The 16,726-nt window shown below is 38.2% G+C and overlaps 1 protein-coding gene across 2 annotated transcripts in view; it reads left to right on the top strand.

Moving 5' to 3' along the window:
* The window catches only part of LOC130905963 (myosin light chain 4-like), a 44,237-nt gene extending 27,916 nt beyond the window's left edge, over positions 1-16,321 (top strand). For both annotated transcript variants that reach the window (XR_009061180.1, XR_009061179.1), the window contains exons 3-4: positions 13,536-13,630; positions 13,716-16,321. The gene's annotated coding sequence lies outside the window, so the exon portion shown is untranslated. The remainder of the gene's footprint in view (positions 1-13,535; positions 13,631-13,715) is intronic.
* The last annotated feature ends 405 nt before the right edge of the window (positions 16,322-16,726 follow it).

The following is a 16,726-nucleotide window of genomic DNA, read 5'->3' as shown; positions in this document are numbered from 1 at the left end:
TTTTAATCGAGTTAATTACAGCTCAAAAATTAATTAATCACAATTAATCGCAATTAATCGCAATTCAAACCATCTATAAAATATGCTATATTTTTCTGTAAATTATTGTTGGAATGTAAAGATAAGACCGAGATGGATATATACATTCAACACACGATACATAAGTACTGTATTTCTTTATTATAACAATAAATCAACAAGATGGCATTACCATTATTAACATTCTGTTAAAGCGATCCATGGATAGAAAGACGTGTAGTTCTTAAAAGATAAATAAAAATGATAAATAAAATATATAAATAAATAAAATATATAAATATTTATAAAAATTTATAGAAAATAAATAAAAGATAATAACTAGTTATAGACATTTTATATTAAAACCCCTCTTCATGTTTTCGTTTTATTAAAATTTGTAAATTTTAATATAAAAAAAATAAACTAGTTGCCCGCCATTGTTGATGTCAATAATTACTTACACAATGCTCATGGGTGCTGAAGCCTATAAAATCAGTCGCACCCAAGCGGCAGCAGAGGGCAGCAAAACACACAAGAAGTACACCTTTCACTTTGCTGTCCTTGTAATATGTTTGAGCGGGGCATTTGTGCGTTAATTGCATCAAATATTTTAACGAGATTAATTTTAAAAAATCAATTACCGCTCGTTAACGCCATAATTTTGACAGCCCTAATATATATATATATATATATATATATATATATATATATATATATATATATATATATATATATATATATATATATAATAGGCGGAAAACACAGCCAAGTCTGAATAAGCAATTTCTGCTCTTGCACCCCTCTTTAAAATTGCTTTATTTTAAGTTAAAAGAACTGTTGTGTTTGATAGAACAATATGTCTATATGTTGCCATAGCAGATTCATGGCGCAATAAGCCCCCGAACTATTATTAATTTGTCCATTTTACCCTGGAAACCCCTGTTTACAGACATCGCGCAACCGCTTTTGTTTCAACCTAGGCATAAAAAGAAGGTAAGTAATCGAATTCATTATTCGAAATGTCTGTCATTTTTAGTATAAAATCATTAATTGATGTCTCATATTTAATTTAAAAAAAAAAAAAAAGACTTTAAAAAAATGTTCTCTCGCATATTTTACTTTTAAACAAATTACGTCACAATGAAAAAAATTGGTGTCTGTAAAAAAAGTCACGGATATCGAACTCATAACATCATCACTTAATTGTATTTTTTTCGTTACTTTCGCGTTTTCCCCAAATATTTTAGATGATAATCGATCCAAACAAAGAAAAATTGGGGAAAAAAAAAAAGTTTAAAAGGGTAAATATATGAAAATGAAAATCTTGATTATTCCTATATGTCTGCGATTTCTGCATCGCGACCCTTGTTATATTACCATGTTTCACCCAGAAAATCCCCCCAAAAATCCACCTGTGGCCATTCACAGCTGTGTCTTGACACTTGGTGATACATGCCACATGGAGTTTTTGGATCGAGAAGAGGTAAGTACGCAATAATATCTCGTTAAAATCATGCCGTCTTTATGTATGCTCTCATGTGCTTTAACCTCCAGTTAGGGTTTGGCTGTTTAAAAAAACTGTTGTTGTTTTTTTTTTAAATGCCCTACTGTTCAAAATTTTTCTTCACCCAGAAAACTGAGATTTTAAGCTTTCCAATGATTTATCACACATGCATATAGGACAGTTTTGAAATTTGGCCAAATTGGGGGTCGAGGAGCGGAACTTAAAGTCACCTAAGTGTTTTCTGCCATATATATATATATATATATATATATATACATACAGTACTGTGCAAAAGTTTTAGGCAGGACACCTGCCTAAAACGTTTGCACAGGAATGTATATATTTTTTTTAATTATTAAATTTATTAGGATCATGGAAGCTTCCACTTGGGGAAAATATATACATACAGTATATCCTGTATATACATAATATAATTAAATATATATATATATATATATATATTATTTAACAATAAATCAGACTTGCGGTCTATTTTTATCAACAATAAAGTTTTGCACGCTTTATCGATCATATTTGTGTAACTAAATAGTAAAAAATGCCAATTAAAGGTCAAACCTGTTTTGACATTTTAGTTTACAGTACCGTGTTTTCAAATTGCAACGTGCCCAAGAACAAATCTTATTTTGAAACAATGTTCTGCCAAAATATCCTGCACGGCGAAATGTCTTACCAATGCTCAGTGCTCTTGCGCACGCATGCACATATCAGATAAAAGCAGTACTTATTATTTTCATTTTTGTTCAGTCTTTTTTTTTTTACCTTTCCGTTGCCCTAAAGTCCGTTTGGAATGTGTTTTTCTCTGATAGCTTATAAGGATAGTGTTTTCTTGCGGTAAGTTTAAAGCGGAGTGTTTACCTTTTGACCACATTAGTCACATGGTATAATTAAACCACCCTTATTTGATATTAAAGTATGTTCTTAAGGCATTTGAAGTATGTTCTTCCGTATGCATCTAAACCAGTAGTTCTCAACCTGGGTACGATCGAACCCCAGGGGTTCGGTGAGTAAGTCTAAGGGGTTCGGCAAAGGTTAAGACACACAGGGCCCAATTTTCATACAAGTGTCATTTTAGACTAGTTTTTGCACTGGTTTTCTTCCAATTTACGTGCTTTATTCCATTTCTTTCAACTGCTATAACTAATGGGAGGAGAAACAGGTTTGCTCAGTGGAAGGTTGACTCGCACTTGGTATGTGGAAGTATAACAGACCAGGAGGCAGCATAGACAGCGCGGATAATGGAAAGAAAAAATTGCCTCATTTTCCAACCATACATACCTTTTTTCCCCGATCATATGAGGTCGGGTTGTGGGGACAGCAGCTTCAGCAAAGCTGGCACAGCACAGCTTGTGACCATGGGTGACGATAGGAATGTAGATCGACTGGTAAATTTTATGCCATGAGAATATTATGTGATGCGAGGATGCGACAATAAAATGAGAATATATACATGAAAATGGAAAACAGGAACAGTTTACATCAGTTTTTTTTTTGTCATTTTCAAACATGAAAATGAAACGCGAAAGCCAAAATTATTTGTAGTAATTTTGAACTTTGAAGCAATTTGTATGGGAATTCACTTAAATATTAGCTTGGCTTATTTATATCGGTTTTGAATTGAAAAAAAAAAAAAAAAAATTAATTAACTAGCAAAGGGTTCGGTGAATGAACATGTGAAACTAGTGGGGTTTGGTAACTTTAGCAAGGTTAAGAACCACTGATCTAAACAAAACAAGCTAAAAGCGCATGGTAGCACTTAGGTGTCAAATTCGCCATTGGTAGACGTTTCGCCGGTGGTAGGACATTTTGGCAGAATAACGGTGTTAACAACAAAAATTCTTGAGGACAAGATGTTTTTGTGTAAAAATATGAACATTGAACTGCTCAAAAGAAGTGAACCCTTTAGAGAAACAACTATACAAAGTTCAGCTGCAGTTATTTTGTTATCCAGAAGCCATGAGGGTTCTCGAAAAAAAAATGTTTTCAATGTCGACGCACCTGCTGCTCACCTCATTCTTTTATGATTTGTGCTCTCCGCGTGACGTTCTATGGCTGCTTTGCCCCTGCTGCTCACATCCACGTCACACCAGCAAAGCATGCAGAAATCGTGGAACAACTCTCGACTGCTTTAAGCGAGGAAATCGTGCTTTTTCGTCCATTCATTCATTCATTCATTCATTCATTCATTCATTTTCCATGCCGCTTTTCCTCACGAGGCTCGCGGAGGTGCTGGAGCCTATCACAGCTAACTACGGGCAGTAGGCAAGGTACACCCTGAACTGGTTGCCAGCCAATCGCAGGGCACAAGGAGACATACAACCATTCACGCACACACTCATACCTACGGACAATTTAAGGTGTTCAATCAGCCTACCATGCATGTTTTTGGGATGTGGTAGGCTCTTTCGTCCATTCAGTGTTAAAAGATGTCCACCATTTTGGCATGTTTGCTAGCACTGTTGTAAAATCTTGGCGAGGAAATGATGTCGCCAGAAAGCCACACTTGAAGCTTTGTTTACATTTTATTGAACAAATGATATAGGACGTTCTTAACTGAAGCCACTCTTGGCCAGTCACAGACCAGTTGTGACAACCGTGGGATTGAGTTGCGTCACATTAACTGAACCGTGGCCCATTTTCTTTAAAAGCCAGACCAATTGCGTCGGGCTAATGGACACATCACTGTCCTAAAACTGGATCGGTGGTCACCCTAGCAAAGGCACAAGGGTAAACACACATGTGAAAAGTATGTTGTATCTTAATGAAAAAAACAAAATGAATAGAAGTTTGTTTGATAGTTGCACTTCTGGAGGGGCGTTGATAAACACATGCAAACTTATTTTTCAAAGATGGCACACAAGCTTCTTCATGCTGAAAAGTCATACTGGTGATTGATGACATCGTCAGAGAAGACATCTGGCTGATGCTGTTCTAAAAATAAATTCCATCTAAATGCATCCAATGCACCATTTCTCCGGCTTCCTCCAACATTCGACGCAAATTTAGCATCCTATTTACCGCTGATGCCTATGGCTCGTAACAATTAGCAGCATTAGTCCGACATCTGGTATTCCTCTGAGGCAACAAAGTACAACATCAAGGTGTTAAGCACGTCAATTGAATATTTTATAATGATCTCTTGCATTATTTTACATCTTCTGATGTAGTTTATGCATAATTTTTCAGGTATTCAAACTCTGAGGGGGAAAAAATGTAAACTTGTGGATTTACAGTACAGCTTAAAGTACTGTATATGGGAACAAATATCAAAAGTATAAAAAAAAGTGCAATATTATGTCATGGTGATACTTTGCCCTCCCACAGGTCACTTGTAGGTTTTCCGTCACTTCTAATACATGTTGAGGTATTTTCATCTCACTTCCTTGTTAAATCATTGCTACTCAGATAGTAAAATATAACTGGAGCAGAAACGGGCCAGATGTACTGTAAATTCCGGCCCAACTTCGTAAAACGGATCTGCCCCAGTATCTTTTTGAACAATGGCCCAAACTCAGTAATGAGTCACTTGCCAGATCAGCAACCAGTTTTGGGCCAGAACTGGTCAAAAGTAGCAGACACAAAATTGATGTATGGCCCGGATATGGCACACGTTAACCAATCTGGGCCACGTTTGTATCAAAACCGTTTTCAGGATTAAATTTGGGGTCCATTTTGTTCAATGTATCATACTTTAATGTGTTTATATTGCAAATTAAAATTGTCTATCAAAAGCAATAATGACAACACTTTTTCATGCCATTGATTAATGCAACATACAACAACATAACAATACATTGTTTTTTCACAAAATATTTGAATTAGAACAAGTAACTCACATTAGTATTTGTTAGGTCCCCTATTACCCCAGAACCTTTATTCATTTACGATGAGAGCGAGTGGTAGATAGTATCCGAAGAATCTGGTGGGCAGTTTGGTGATAGAACAGGTGAACGGGCAGGCAGGCGTTTTGCCAGGCAAGCAGTACAGGATTACAAGAATCTTTGTTAGCTGAAAGTCACATACCTGTAGTTGAGTTGTTGATCTAGCGATGATGTGAGACCAAGGACCGGTTTTAAGTAAACTTCTGACAATGATAGCTGCACCTGGTCCCAGGCTCTCACCCATCTGTGCAATCAAGGCAGTGACACAAATACACAAACACAAGGAGGAAGGGCTCAGTTTCAATATTAGTATTCAAACATTGAAACATTTACAGCAACACGGAGTAAATGCTTTCTGCCTCCCAAATTTTGAATCACTTAACTTGCAGACACGGCAGATCACTTGAATGCACCGGCCATTTTATTAAGGCTTGATTGAATAACTTAGTAGTCAAGAAGTGACTTCAAAACACAACTATGACTTTGAATAAAGCACTTACCATAAAAACTCCGCACGCCGAGATGTGTCCTGAATCTTGAGTGTTCTCCTTTTTAAGGCTGATTCTGACGCGCACCTCCCAAAAAATCCTGACTACGCGTCACGTCAACACGCATGACGTGAACGTCGAAGGACTGTGAAGGTTTCCGGTTCAGCACAACAGTCACCTACTCTTTAACATTTGTATTAATAACATTTCTTTGTTCAATATTGATTAGCTGGAGCTGCAAATACATACGTTCCATCGTTGTTGCCATGGCTGTCAATAACCTTAGTCGCTGCAGATGCCCGCCTTCAGAGTGCGCGCTGTTGTTAAGTCACAAGCCGAACGTTAAATTTCAGGTTTTTAGCGCGTCCAGTCTGCACAGTCCGCCCCGGAGGAGTGTGTAACCTATCATTTGGACTGTCAGATTTATGATACGGGCCGCATCTGGCTCACTGGCGTTCAGTGGATGTGATTGCTATGCAGATCTGTTGAGCTGAGGCTGTATCCGACACGGAGTCAACTGCTATTGGGGGTAGATGTCCAATCCATTTGAATTATGAGGGGTGAATGAATAACACTACCAGTCCAAATTGGATATCTATTGGCATCAATGGAGCAATGAAGTAACATGGACCATGCAAAAATACCCATTACCAAGAATAGTGCAGAATCAAATTTACTGTAACAGCAAATTTCTGGCAACCTGTGATAGTATCCGGAAGTATCCGAAAAAAAAAAAAAAAGTAAATGTACTTTTATGGCATTGATCTCATCTCGGTGTTTCTCTTGCCTTGGTCACGTCTGCCAGTTTTTAGTAAGTTCTGGTCTTTGTCAATTCCTGGTCTCAGTCTCCACTTCCAAAAGTCTTGGTCTTGTCTTGATTTCCATGACTTTTTTTTTTTTTAACCGAGTCGTTGTTCTTGGTTTCGACGTCCAAAAGTCTTTGGTCTTTGCTTGGTTTTTGGTAAGTTCTGGTCTCAACTTGTCAAGCCAGATCTGCTCTCGGATAGTGTGGTCTCGAGCACAACTTTTTCATGCTTTTTTTAGAATGTAAGCGTTCATTAGTTGCCATCCTCAATTCAGTCCATTTGAACTGAGATTTGTTTTTGGGGTTAGTTCATTGAAATGACCTTTTTTTAAATTTTACATATATTGTATTTTTATATGCTATACAAGAAAACATATAACCAAACAAGACAATAACAAATAGCTTTTATGTAATTACCGCCAGCAGTGTGTGGGCCTACATTGAAGTACTAGAAAGCAAATGGTTCATATTTCGAATTCAGTGGTTTACAATTACAAAAAAGTGAGCTCAAGCACTTTGAGATGACCCTTGGAGGTGCATTAATCTAGCTTCAACACCTACAAGGTGAAGAGGTATTGATCCTCGGACACTGTGTGTGTTGAATGGGCATTAATGAAAGCAGTAGCGAAGACCGAGGCGATGTATTGTATAAAGGCCTCTAAAAAGTGCATTGTTTTGTACAAAAGGCTAATTAAAGAGCTGCAGACCTTACTTTATAGCTGCTGCTGCTCCTGCTAAGGTCATTTTTTACTTGTTACATCTCTGCTTGTTAGTTTGTAGGGTTTCACGAGGACCAAAAATTGAACAATGCAAAACAATGAACTTTGATGCAAATCAGCATTCTTTTAATAATGAGAAGCACTCCTTTCAGAATTGTGGTAATTTCAACTATGCATGTATAGAACTCCAACCTAAGATTGCCAAAATTTTAAGTTATGCGTAAAGTGAAAAACCGCAAAGTAGTCTCAAGCCCCTCAACCCCCATTTTTTTGTGCGTGTGTACTATATACTGGGCATAACTGTCAGTATGGCCTGGCCAGTATGTTGGATGGACTAATCTAGAAGTGCGTAGAGTAGCCCAAAAAATTTACTCGAGTCGAATTACTTCTAAATAATTACTCAAGTACCAGCAGAAAAAAGTATTAGTTGAAAAGAATAACATTGTGAGTAACTGCTTTCTGATTTTGTTTGTTTGTTGTTGTTTTTTTAAATAATGGTATATACCGGTATTTATTTCTCAGCAAAACTCCATATTTATGAACTGTTATTACTATACTGTACTATAGCCAGTGGTCCCCAACCTTTTTTGCTCCATGGACTGGTGTGATATGGGCCATTTTTTCACGGACCGGCCAAGTGTGGCAGAAAATGACAGTAATAATAAAAAAACATGACAGGGCTAAAAAACTAACATTAAGGGCAGGGAAAATGTAACTCACCGTACGCTGAATTGATCTTTTCTAACATTGGCCTCTCCTAAAACTTCAAGGCAAATATCCTTGGTCATAACAAGTTATTCTCCAATTGTGAAAGGTTTCCTGGCTTGAGCAATACGGTTTGCCACGAGGTATGAGTGCATTCACTTTTGCTGCCTCATTTGCTAGCTTTTAGCCACATATTTATGCAGAATGGACTTGTTTATAGGCCCCTCTTCTGGTTCAGCAGGTGGTCTTTTACCAGTAAAGAAGCTGTTCAAAGACATCGTTGCCCACAGCCAACAACAGCAAACGTTACTGTTTACATTGACTGACGCTGGGTTGCTATTAGAGGAGTTCCAAAATATCGATTATTACATGCATCGCGATTCGACACGTGATGATTCTATTACGATTCATAAAGGTTCAAAAACGGTGATTTTCACTCATAACTTTGACAGGCGGTCATTGCCGAACGAAATTCCAGACATGTCCGCCGACCGGACACTGTTAACGGACGAATGCACAACATTATGATGGATGCTCCCAGTTACTGGGAGAGAGATTTTCTCCTTTTTAAAAGACTGGAAAATAAATTTGTGTATGCGACAGGCAAGTACCAGCCTGTCGCGCTTTTGTGCGCAAGTTAGAGCGAGAGGGGAAGAGAGTTCGTTGCTCCTTGTCTTTCCTACTGTCCAGCAGTAGTTTTAAGGCCTTTCAATTGAAAAATGTCCTGAGTGTGTTGATAAGACCTGTGTACGTCAATAAGAGGTGACTACATGAACCTGCTTGTACTGTTTAGCCTTTATTGTTGTTGTTTTTGAGATGATAATAGTTAGCGCCGAGCGCTAAGCTGATTAGCCAATTCTCTAACGTGTATTTTATATGCAGAACGTGCAAAACCATGATTAAGCACAGCGGTAACACTACAAGCATGCGAAACAGTACAGAACTCTGTTGTTGCGGGAGAGAGAGGGAGAGAAGAAATTGCGCGCGCTGTAATGAGTGTGTGTGAGGTGGTGTCAAGAGCAGTTGTGATTTCCACCTGTAATACTGTGAAAACAAAATATATTGGTTAAAAGAAGTCTTATTTCTAAAGACACTTTGTTTGTGTCCAGAAATGTGGAATTCATTCCACCAGTGTAAATTTTATTGTATTGTTGAGAGAAATAAGTAGTCCCTTTAAAATGGTTAATGTTTTTGCTAGTGCTGTCAAAATTATCACGTTAACGGGTGGTAATTAATTTTTTAAATTAATCACGTTAAAATATTTGACGCAATTAACGCACCTGCCCCGCTCAAACAAATTAAAATGACAGCACAGTGCAATGTCCACTTGTTACTTGTGTTTTTTGGAGTTTTATTGCCCTCTGCTGGCGCTTGGGTGCGAATGATTTTATGGGCTTCAGCACCCATGAGCATTGTGTAAATATAATTTTATATATACATATATATATAATTTTTTAATATAAAACTTCTATATCTTGTACTAACATTTATCTTTGAAGAACTACAAGTCTTTCTATCCATGGATTGCTTTAACAGAATGTTAATAATGTTAATGCCATCTTGTTGATTTATTGTTATAATAAACAAATACAGTACTTATTTACCGTATGTTGAATGTATATATCCATCTTGTGTCTTTCCATTCCAACAATAATTTACAGAAAAATATGGCATATTTTATAGATGGTTTGAATTGCGATTAATTAATTTTTAAACTGTAATTAACTCGATTAAAATTTTTAATCGTTCAACAGCCCTAGTTTTTGCACTTTCTTGTAAAAAAAAAAAAAAAAAGCAGCATAAGGGCAGCTTTTTGTTGTATGGGCATGTTTCCATCTTTCCTGTTGAATCATAAGGATATTTTAAATAAATAATGGACATGAATTTGTTTGGCTACTTTATTAATCAGTACTGTACGATGCATCGATAATCGCGATAATCGTGAGCATCGTCAATACCGCGATCATCGTTCAAAAATCAAGTCGTAGCACCATGAATCGTAATCGTAATCGAATCGAATCGTTGGGTGCCTAAGATGGCACACCCATAGTTGCTATAGGTGTGCAAATGCACTAGTAATGGGGGCCAACCACTAGAGGGCGACGTACGCAAATCTTTACTCGGATTGGTCAAGAGCCACAGGCCAGATTGCGGTCGTTAACAAATTATTTTTTTCTAAAAATACAATTCTCTAGCCCAAAATAGTGAAGGAATAGTGTTTCTTCTTTACAAATCAACTCAAGTAAAAGTATTGTGTAGTAAAACTACTTTAAGAAGTACACTTTTACATAAAAGCTACTCAAGTAAATGTAACGGAGGAAATCTAACGTGTTGCTCCCCACCTCTGAATGTATTGAGCAGTAGGGCATTCATCGGGTGAAAGAGTGAAATTTGGCATTTTCTATGCTCTTTTTTTGAGTTTCAAATGAATTTTCCCTGCCAGATGAAGGCCGACAGATCTCAAACCCGTCTCGGAACACTCCCAGACACATGAAGTGCAACTGTGTAAAATTTCGTCAAATTCCGCCCATGGTATTTAGGTGTACTTAAAGGGTTAAATCCAACTCACATGGAACTTCGGGTTACGTTGCCAATGTAGGAACAAAACTCGTTCGTAACACGGAGACTACCTGTACTCTGCAAATAATAACTAAATGCATTTCAAATTAAAACAGTCGAAAAACAGTCTGGGCAAATAACAATTATCTGAAGTTAAAGTGCAGTTTTACATTTAACGTTCCAATTTCCAGCATTTAAATGGTCAAATGAAGACTAAAAAATTTCACCTTTCTTTTTCTGGTAGAAGAACCAAAAAAAATAGATGGTTATTTACAGGCCTGAAAGTCCAAGTACAGTAATTTTCGCACTGTAAATGCACCTCTTTATTAGCCGCCACCCACCAAATCTGGTACGAAAGCGGCATTTGTTCATAGATAGGCCACACTGGACTATGAGCTCCAGCTGTCCTCACCGTATTATTGGATAGTTAGACCAAAAGATATTAACCGGAAATATTTCACAGCGGCATAATACGACTGTCATAAGACTAAATGAACCATCATGAAGCTTGAAGCATCAAACTTCATTGCTTCAAGAAGCTTCATTTGGCCATCACTGCTCCCTGGAGGGGGGGGGGGGCAACCTGCTGTCAACACTTTTGTTGTCCAGCATGCCACCTAGCATGCATTGCAGTGCTACAGATGTAAATAACGATCAAAATTCATGCTCTTGTGCTAAAAATTTCTTCAGTTACTGCTCCAGTTGTTCCATTAATTGCTAGTTATGGTATTTGGTAAAACTTTATTTGACAGTGGCGCCACAAGGCTGTCATTAGACAATCATAATTATGACATGACACTGTTATGAGCATTAATCAACGTTACAACAGATGTCATTTAGTGTTATCCGGCAAATTATCTCACTTTTGAATGGATGTAAAAGATCCGAGTTGGACATAAAATGGAGTTAGTGACATATTTTGCCGAATGACATCTGCCATAAACATTCAGTAATGCCCATGATAGTGTCATGTCATAAATATGACTGTCTTCTGACAGTCTTATGACACCGCTGTCAAATAAAGTGTTACCTGTTAGCCCAAATAAATCAACAAATATGCCGCACTGGACTAGAGGCCGCAGAATTAAAAATGAAGGTAAAAAGTAGCGGCTTTAAAGGGTAAGTTCAGAATTTTTGACATCAGGCTTAATCTTCGAGTTAAGGGGGAGTTAATTCGTCAGTGGAGTTGATTGAAAAAAATTCCGTATCGTTTGTTAGTCTTTTATTATTTTCAGGGCTCCTCAGTGATTATGCTAATGCAAGTCAATATGGCCAATTAGCATGCTAATAAAAACCGATATTCACAGATCTACTGTAACATAGTCAAATAAATTCAAAACGCAGCTCAATGTTCAAAAACCCCCTGCAGCCAAAACAATGTCTCACCAAACTGCCGTAATTCATTTAATTCTGCGGGATTATTTTTCCATATGCGTAATGGCACCACAATAGAGGGTAGTGCTATGGCCACTCGTCTTCACCTCGGTCTGCTATGCAGAGTGTTCACGGAAGGACGTCAAGATGGTGAAATGTGGTTTTAGAAGCTGTGGAAACATACAGAAGAAATGGACAAAGGAAATTTTCCACCGCTTGCCTGTGAAGAACGAGGAACTATATAAAAAGTGGTTACTCTGCTGGATATGACATACACACACCGGTGGAAAAAGTACTGCTTTGGAGTATTTGCAGTGCGCATTTTCATCGGTATCCTCTCCTGAAACCAAATGCTGTGCCTTCGACTGTCCAAACATCTTCAAGAGCTTCTGATAAACAGGTCAAGAATTATTTTCATATATGAAAGTGTATCGCATGCACACCTCAACATCGCAGCTCGCGTTGGTGAGGCTTGTAACTAACACCATGCATATTTATGGTTCAAGTTTTTAAATTGAAAACAATGGTCAATGTTCTGTCCAATATCTCACGAAGTGCATTTTTCCTTCGTGCTATTATTTTAACAGCCGTTTGACAGGAAGGAAGTACTGCGGCGGCCATTTTTGTAGTATTTTCGTCAGTTCGTTGTTTGGTGAGCGCTGGTTGTGTTGTTTGCACCTTCGAAAGCATCGTCTTTTCACTCTGATTAATTTTTGGATGCGACAGTGCAGCACAATAAAGCACCTGGAGCTCGGACGCTACCTCCCGACTCCTGTATTCATTTTGAATGCAGTTGTGTTCACTCACACACACAAGGGGAACAGTACATTCAACTTCCAGATCACCATCCCAAATGCAGTAAATCATTCCACTTTGGGTTGGGATTTGGTTTACGAATGGTTCGTAGGTTATGTGCGTGAGCAACCACCGTTTTTTGCACAACCACACACACAGACACATACTCTGATTCTTCCTCATTGGGACTAGTCGGTAGTATGTAAATAAGTAATATTTCAATCATACAATATTTTTTTTTATCCTTCACTATTCGCCCCAGACACCTCACGCAATCAGTTATTGAAGGGTTATTTATAGTAAGGATTGTGAGTGAACTGGGGGATATTGGAATACTTTATCACTTTCATGAAAAATTGAGAAGAAAATACGTTGAGTGATCACTTTTACGTTTCCATGTCCTTAGATAAGTGACACCTACCTAGCTTGTAATAAATAAAGGAATAAACCTAGTAATCTCCAAGTTGGTCTTTGGGAAAGCGTTGAACAACGCTCCTAAACATGATTTAAAAAATCAATAAATTCTAAAACTTTTTTGCTGAACACAACAATCCTGGAAAAGTGTTTTTAGATATTAGGGTTTACCTTATTCTGTGGTGCGATTGTGTCTACAACACAGGTATATTATCATGACAAATCTAACAAGCTACTTTTTACTGTGATCTCTAGGTGACCTGGAGATGCTGAAGGTACACCCAGAAGAGGCTCCACTTTGTTTTCAACTCCATGAAGGCAAGGGCGCCAGCAAACGAGGAATGCTGATGGTAGGCTCTATCAACATTTGTCCCAATAACATTTGCACCCTACCCTTCTTATGTGTACATATCTCAATCAAATTTACTCTATTAGGGACTTTGAGATACAGCTTGGAGTTTCCAAAGCAAACAAAAAGATGGGTTGCCTGGAGGAGTTACGAGCCAACAACGCAGACATTCTGACAGAATTTGGTGGTGCATGTCCTGGAAAGACTGCAGGATTCATCAGTGAAGTTTGCTGATCCAGACTTTTATTTCAAGCCTCCAACTACAATTCCCCAAACCATTGCAGGCATCAAAAGGCCTGATAAAGAAAAAGTCATTTTACATGTCAGTAGATTTTAAAAATAAGTCGGCTGACATTTTCCTTTTTTTTTTTTTAATAGATATTATTGAATGTACTATAATAAAAAAAAACACACATATTGTCTTATTTGTGAAATGTGAAGGTTTAACAGATCAAAAGTTTCTGGGTATGTAGGAGTTTTACTTAGAACAATTGCAGAGCATCTTCAGTTTCCCTAAAACCATTGTAGTTCCCACTGACAGTAGTGCACTTGTCACGGATGCAGGAGACGACACACGATGGAAGAACACGTCGCTGGCCTCTTCCCAGATGTTTGCCTTTCAACGCTCACTCATCACATCAAGAACAACCCTATATGCCACCAATCGGAGTTGCCTAAAACAAGAAAACCATAATACACGGTGATTAAAAAAGAAAGTGCCAAAATCATCATGTGATAGATCAAAAGTATATACATAATTTCAAAAAGTTACAGAACTCTAGCTTGGACACAATTTCAATATTCCCAACAAGCAGCACTCTACTAGATGCAGCAGGATTCAAAATGAGGGGAAAAAAGTAGTGGCTTATAGTCCGCAAATTACGTAACTTCAAGTTTTTAAATCAAGTGCTCTAAGGCAGGGGTCCCCAACAACCGGGCCGCGGACCGGTACCGGTCCGTGGCGCATTTGGTACCGGGCCGCACAGAAATAATAAATAATTTATTAACGACTGCATTCTGGCCGATTGACTTTGGCCTGTGCGCTTAACACACCAATAACCCTGTCTACTCTACAGTAGATATACAACTACAGGATTGAAGGTCGTCATAGAAATGCATTGATTGGGCTGTTAGCACTAAATCTCGTTTTGTATATCTATGCGCGCTTGGACTCGATAACAACGTATGACGTAGGTCGTCGCCAATCACATTTCTTCCCGGAAATAATTAGCCCTTACACTAGAATGACTGAAAAACAAACGTCTTTGGACAGACTTTTTACGGGGAAAAGGGAACCTGACGAGCCAGAAGATGTGCCTACAACCTCGAAGAAAACAAAATGTATGCTACTTCCCAATCACTAAAGACCCACGAACTGCGAAGGAGTGAATTCGTGACCCGTATGTGAATAAACCGAGTGATATTAGCATGTCTGTGCAACAGGAATATCAGCTTGTAGAGATCGCAAATGACGGCGACCTTAAACGTACATTTGAGACAACAACTCTACCGAAGTTCTGGATTAAAGTCATTTTGGAATATCTTGACATCGCTACGAGCGCGCTGAAAACTGTGTGACAATTTCCAACATCGTGTACTTGTGATGCTAGCTTCTCTCACGCTCCCATCTCGGGACCATCTCGTCTCAACGAAACAAACTCAGGCCTCCCACTGATTCAGCGGGCGAGTTGTATTTTTCCCTGCACTTAACACGACGGGGTTAAAAACAAATGCTATTTTATATTTGCTGTATTTTTCTGGCGCACATTGCCGGTGTTCTGACAAAGTTGGCATGCGCGTAACGTTAAAAAGGACCGCAAATGCAGCGATTCCAAAGTGCACACTACTAACTCTCTTTAAAGAAAGGAATATTAACTTACGTTTGCCATGTTTGGTGCACACAACAACTGCACGTAGCCCTCTCACTTAACGACTTCGCCGTGTCGTTAAGCATTAATTTACGCCATTTCCGTGTTGCACATGTATGTTTATGATGTAAATAGTTTTTTAGCACCATTGGATAACATTGAGAGTCCAACTGAATATAAAAGAGGGCTTTTTTTCACCACCACAAAAGCTTTGGGAGCAAAATTTTATAAGGGTGCAAAACTTGACAGAACACGGGTCCGTGAAAAAAAGATCCAAATCACACCGGTCCGTGGTGCAAAAAAGGTTGTGGACCCCTGCTCTTAGGTGACCATCACCGGCAATGGAAATACATGAAATAATACATGAAGTTATGTTCAACACATTTGCCTATGTCAGAGTTTTGTAATGTTTTTCATTTTTGACATATTGCATGATGATTTAGGCACATTCTTGTAAATAATTGCCATACTGCTACTGCTTTTTATATTGACAATGCTTTTACGCGCACAATGCATTACTGTTGAGATGGTATAGCTGCTTTCCTGAAGTAGAACTAAGCTTAGAGGATACGAATATTCGCCCAGTGGCAAAATAAAGCATGCAGGAATCCACTTACCTCATTGATAGCTGCCCGTTTTTTTTCCAGTTGGTCTTGTCTACGAAGAAAAAAGTTTCAAGAACACCTTTTTTGAGAAGTGGTAAAAAGTCTTGGTGTTCACGTGCAACAATTTATTGAGTTCCTGAAAACTGTTCAGCTCCAATTCTACCCTGCATTTTGGGGGGCGGGAAGTCGCTTCGTTGCCACAAAAAAAAAAAAAAAAAAGAAGCGGTGAAAAGACCAATGTGAGATCCCTCCGCTCAGCTTGCCCAGCCAGTTTGTTCGCTTCTCTGCAAAGCAACTGAGTTACTAATGTTGCTGTTCTTACTGCAGTTATTGACATGCAATGGTAAGTTTTAACAAACTTTATCCTGAAAACCTAGCCAACACTATTGATTGCATGCGCCATCGATGATTCTCCTGCGTGCATGTTTTTTTTTATTAGTATGCTAATTGGCCATATTGACTTGCATTAGCATAGCCACTCCGGAGCCCTGAAAAATAATAGAAGACTAACAAACGATACGGAGTATTTTGAAATCAACTCCACTGACTAAATAACCCCCCATAACTCGAAGATTAAGCCTGATGTCAAAAATTCTGAACTCCCCCTTTAAGTCCGAAAATTAC

The sequence above is a fragment of the Corythoichthys intestinalis genome, chromosome 17, assembly GCF_030265065.1.
Source record: "Corythoichthys intestinalis isolate RoL2023-P3 chromosome 17, ASM3026506v1, whole genome shotgun sequence".
Lineage (NCBI taxonomy): Eukaryota > Metazoa > Chordata > Actinopteri > Syngnathiformes > Syngnathidae > Corythoichthys > Corythoichthys intestinalis.
This window is presented reverse-complemented; position numbering and strand designations above follow the sequence as displayed.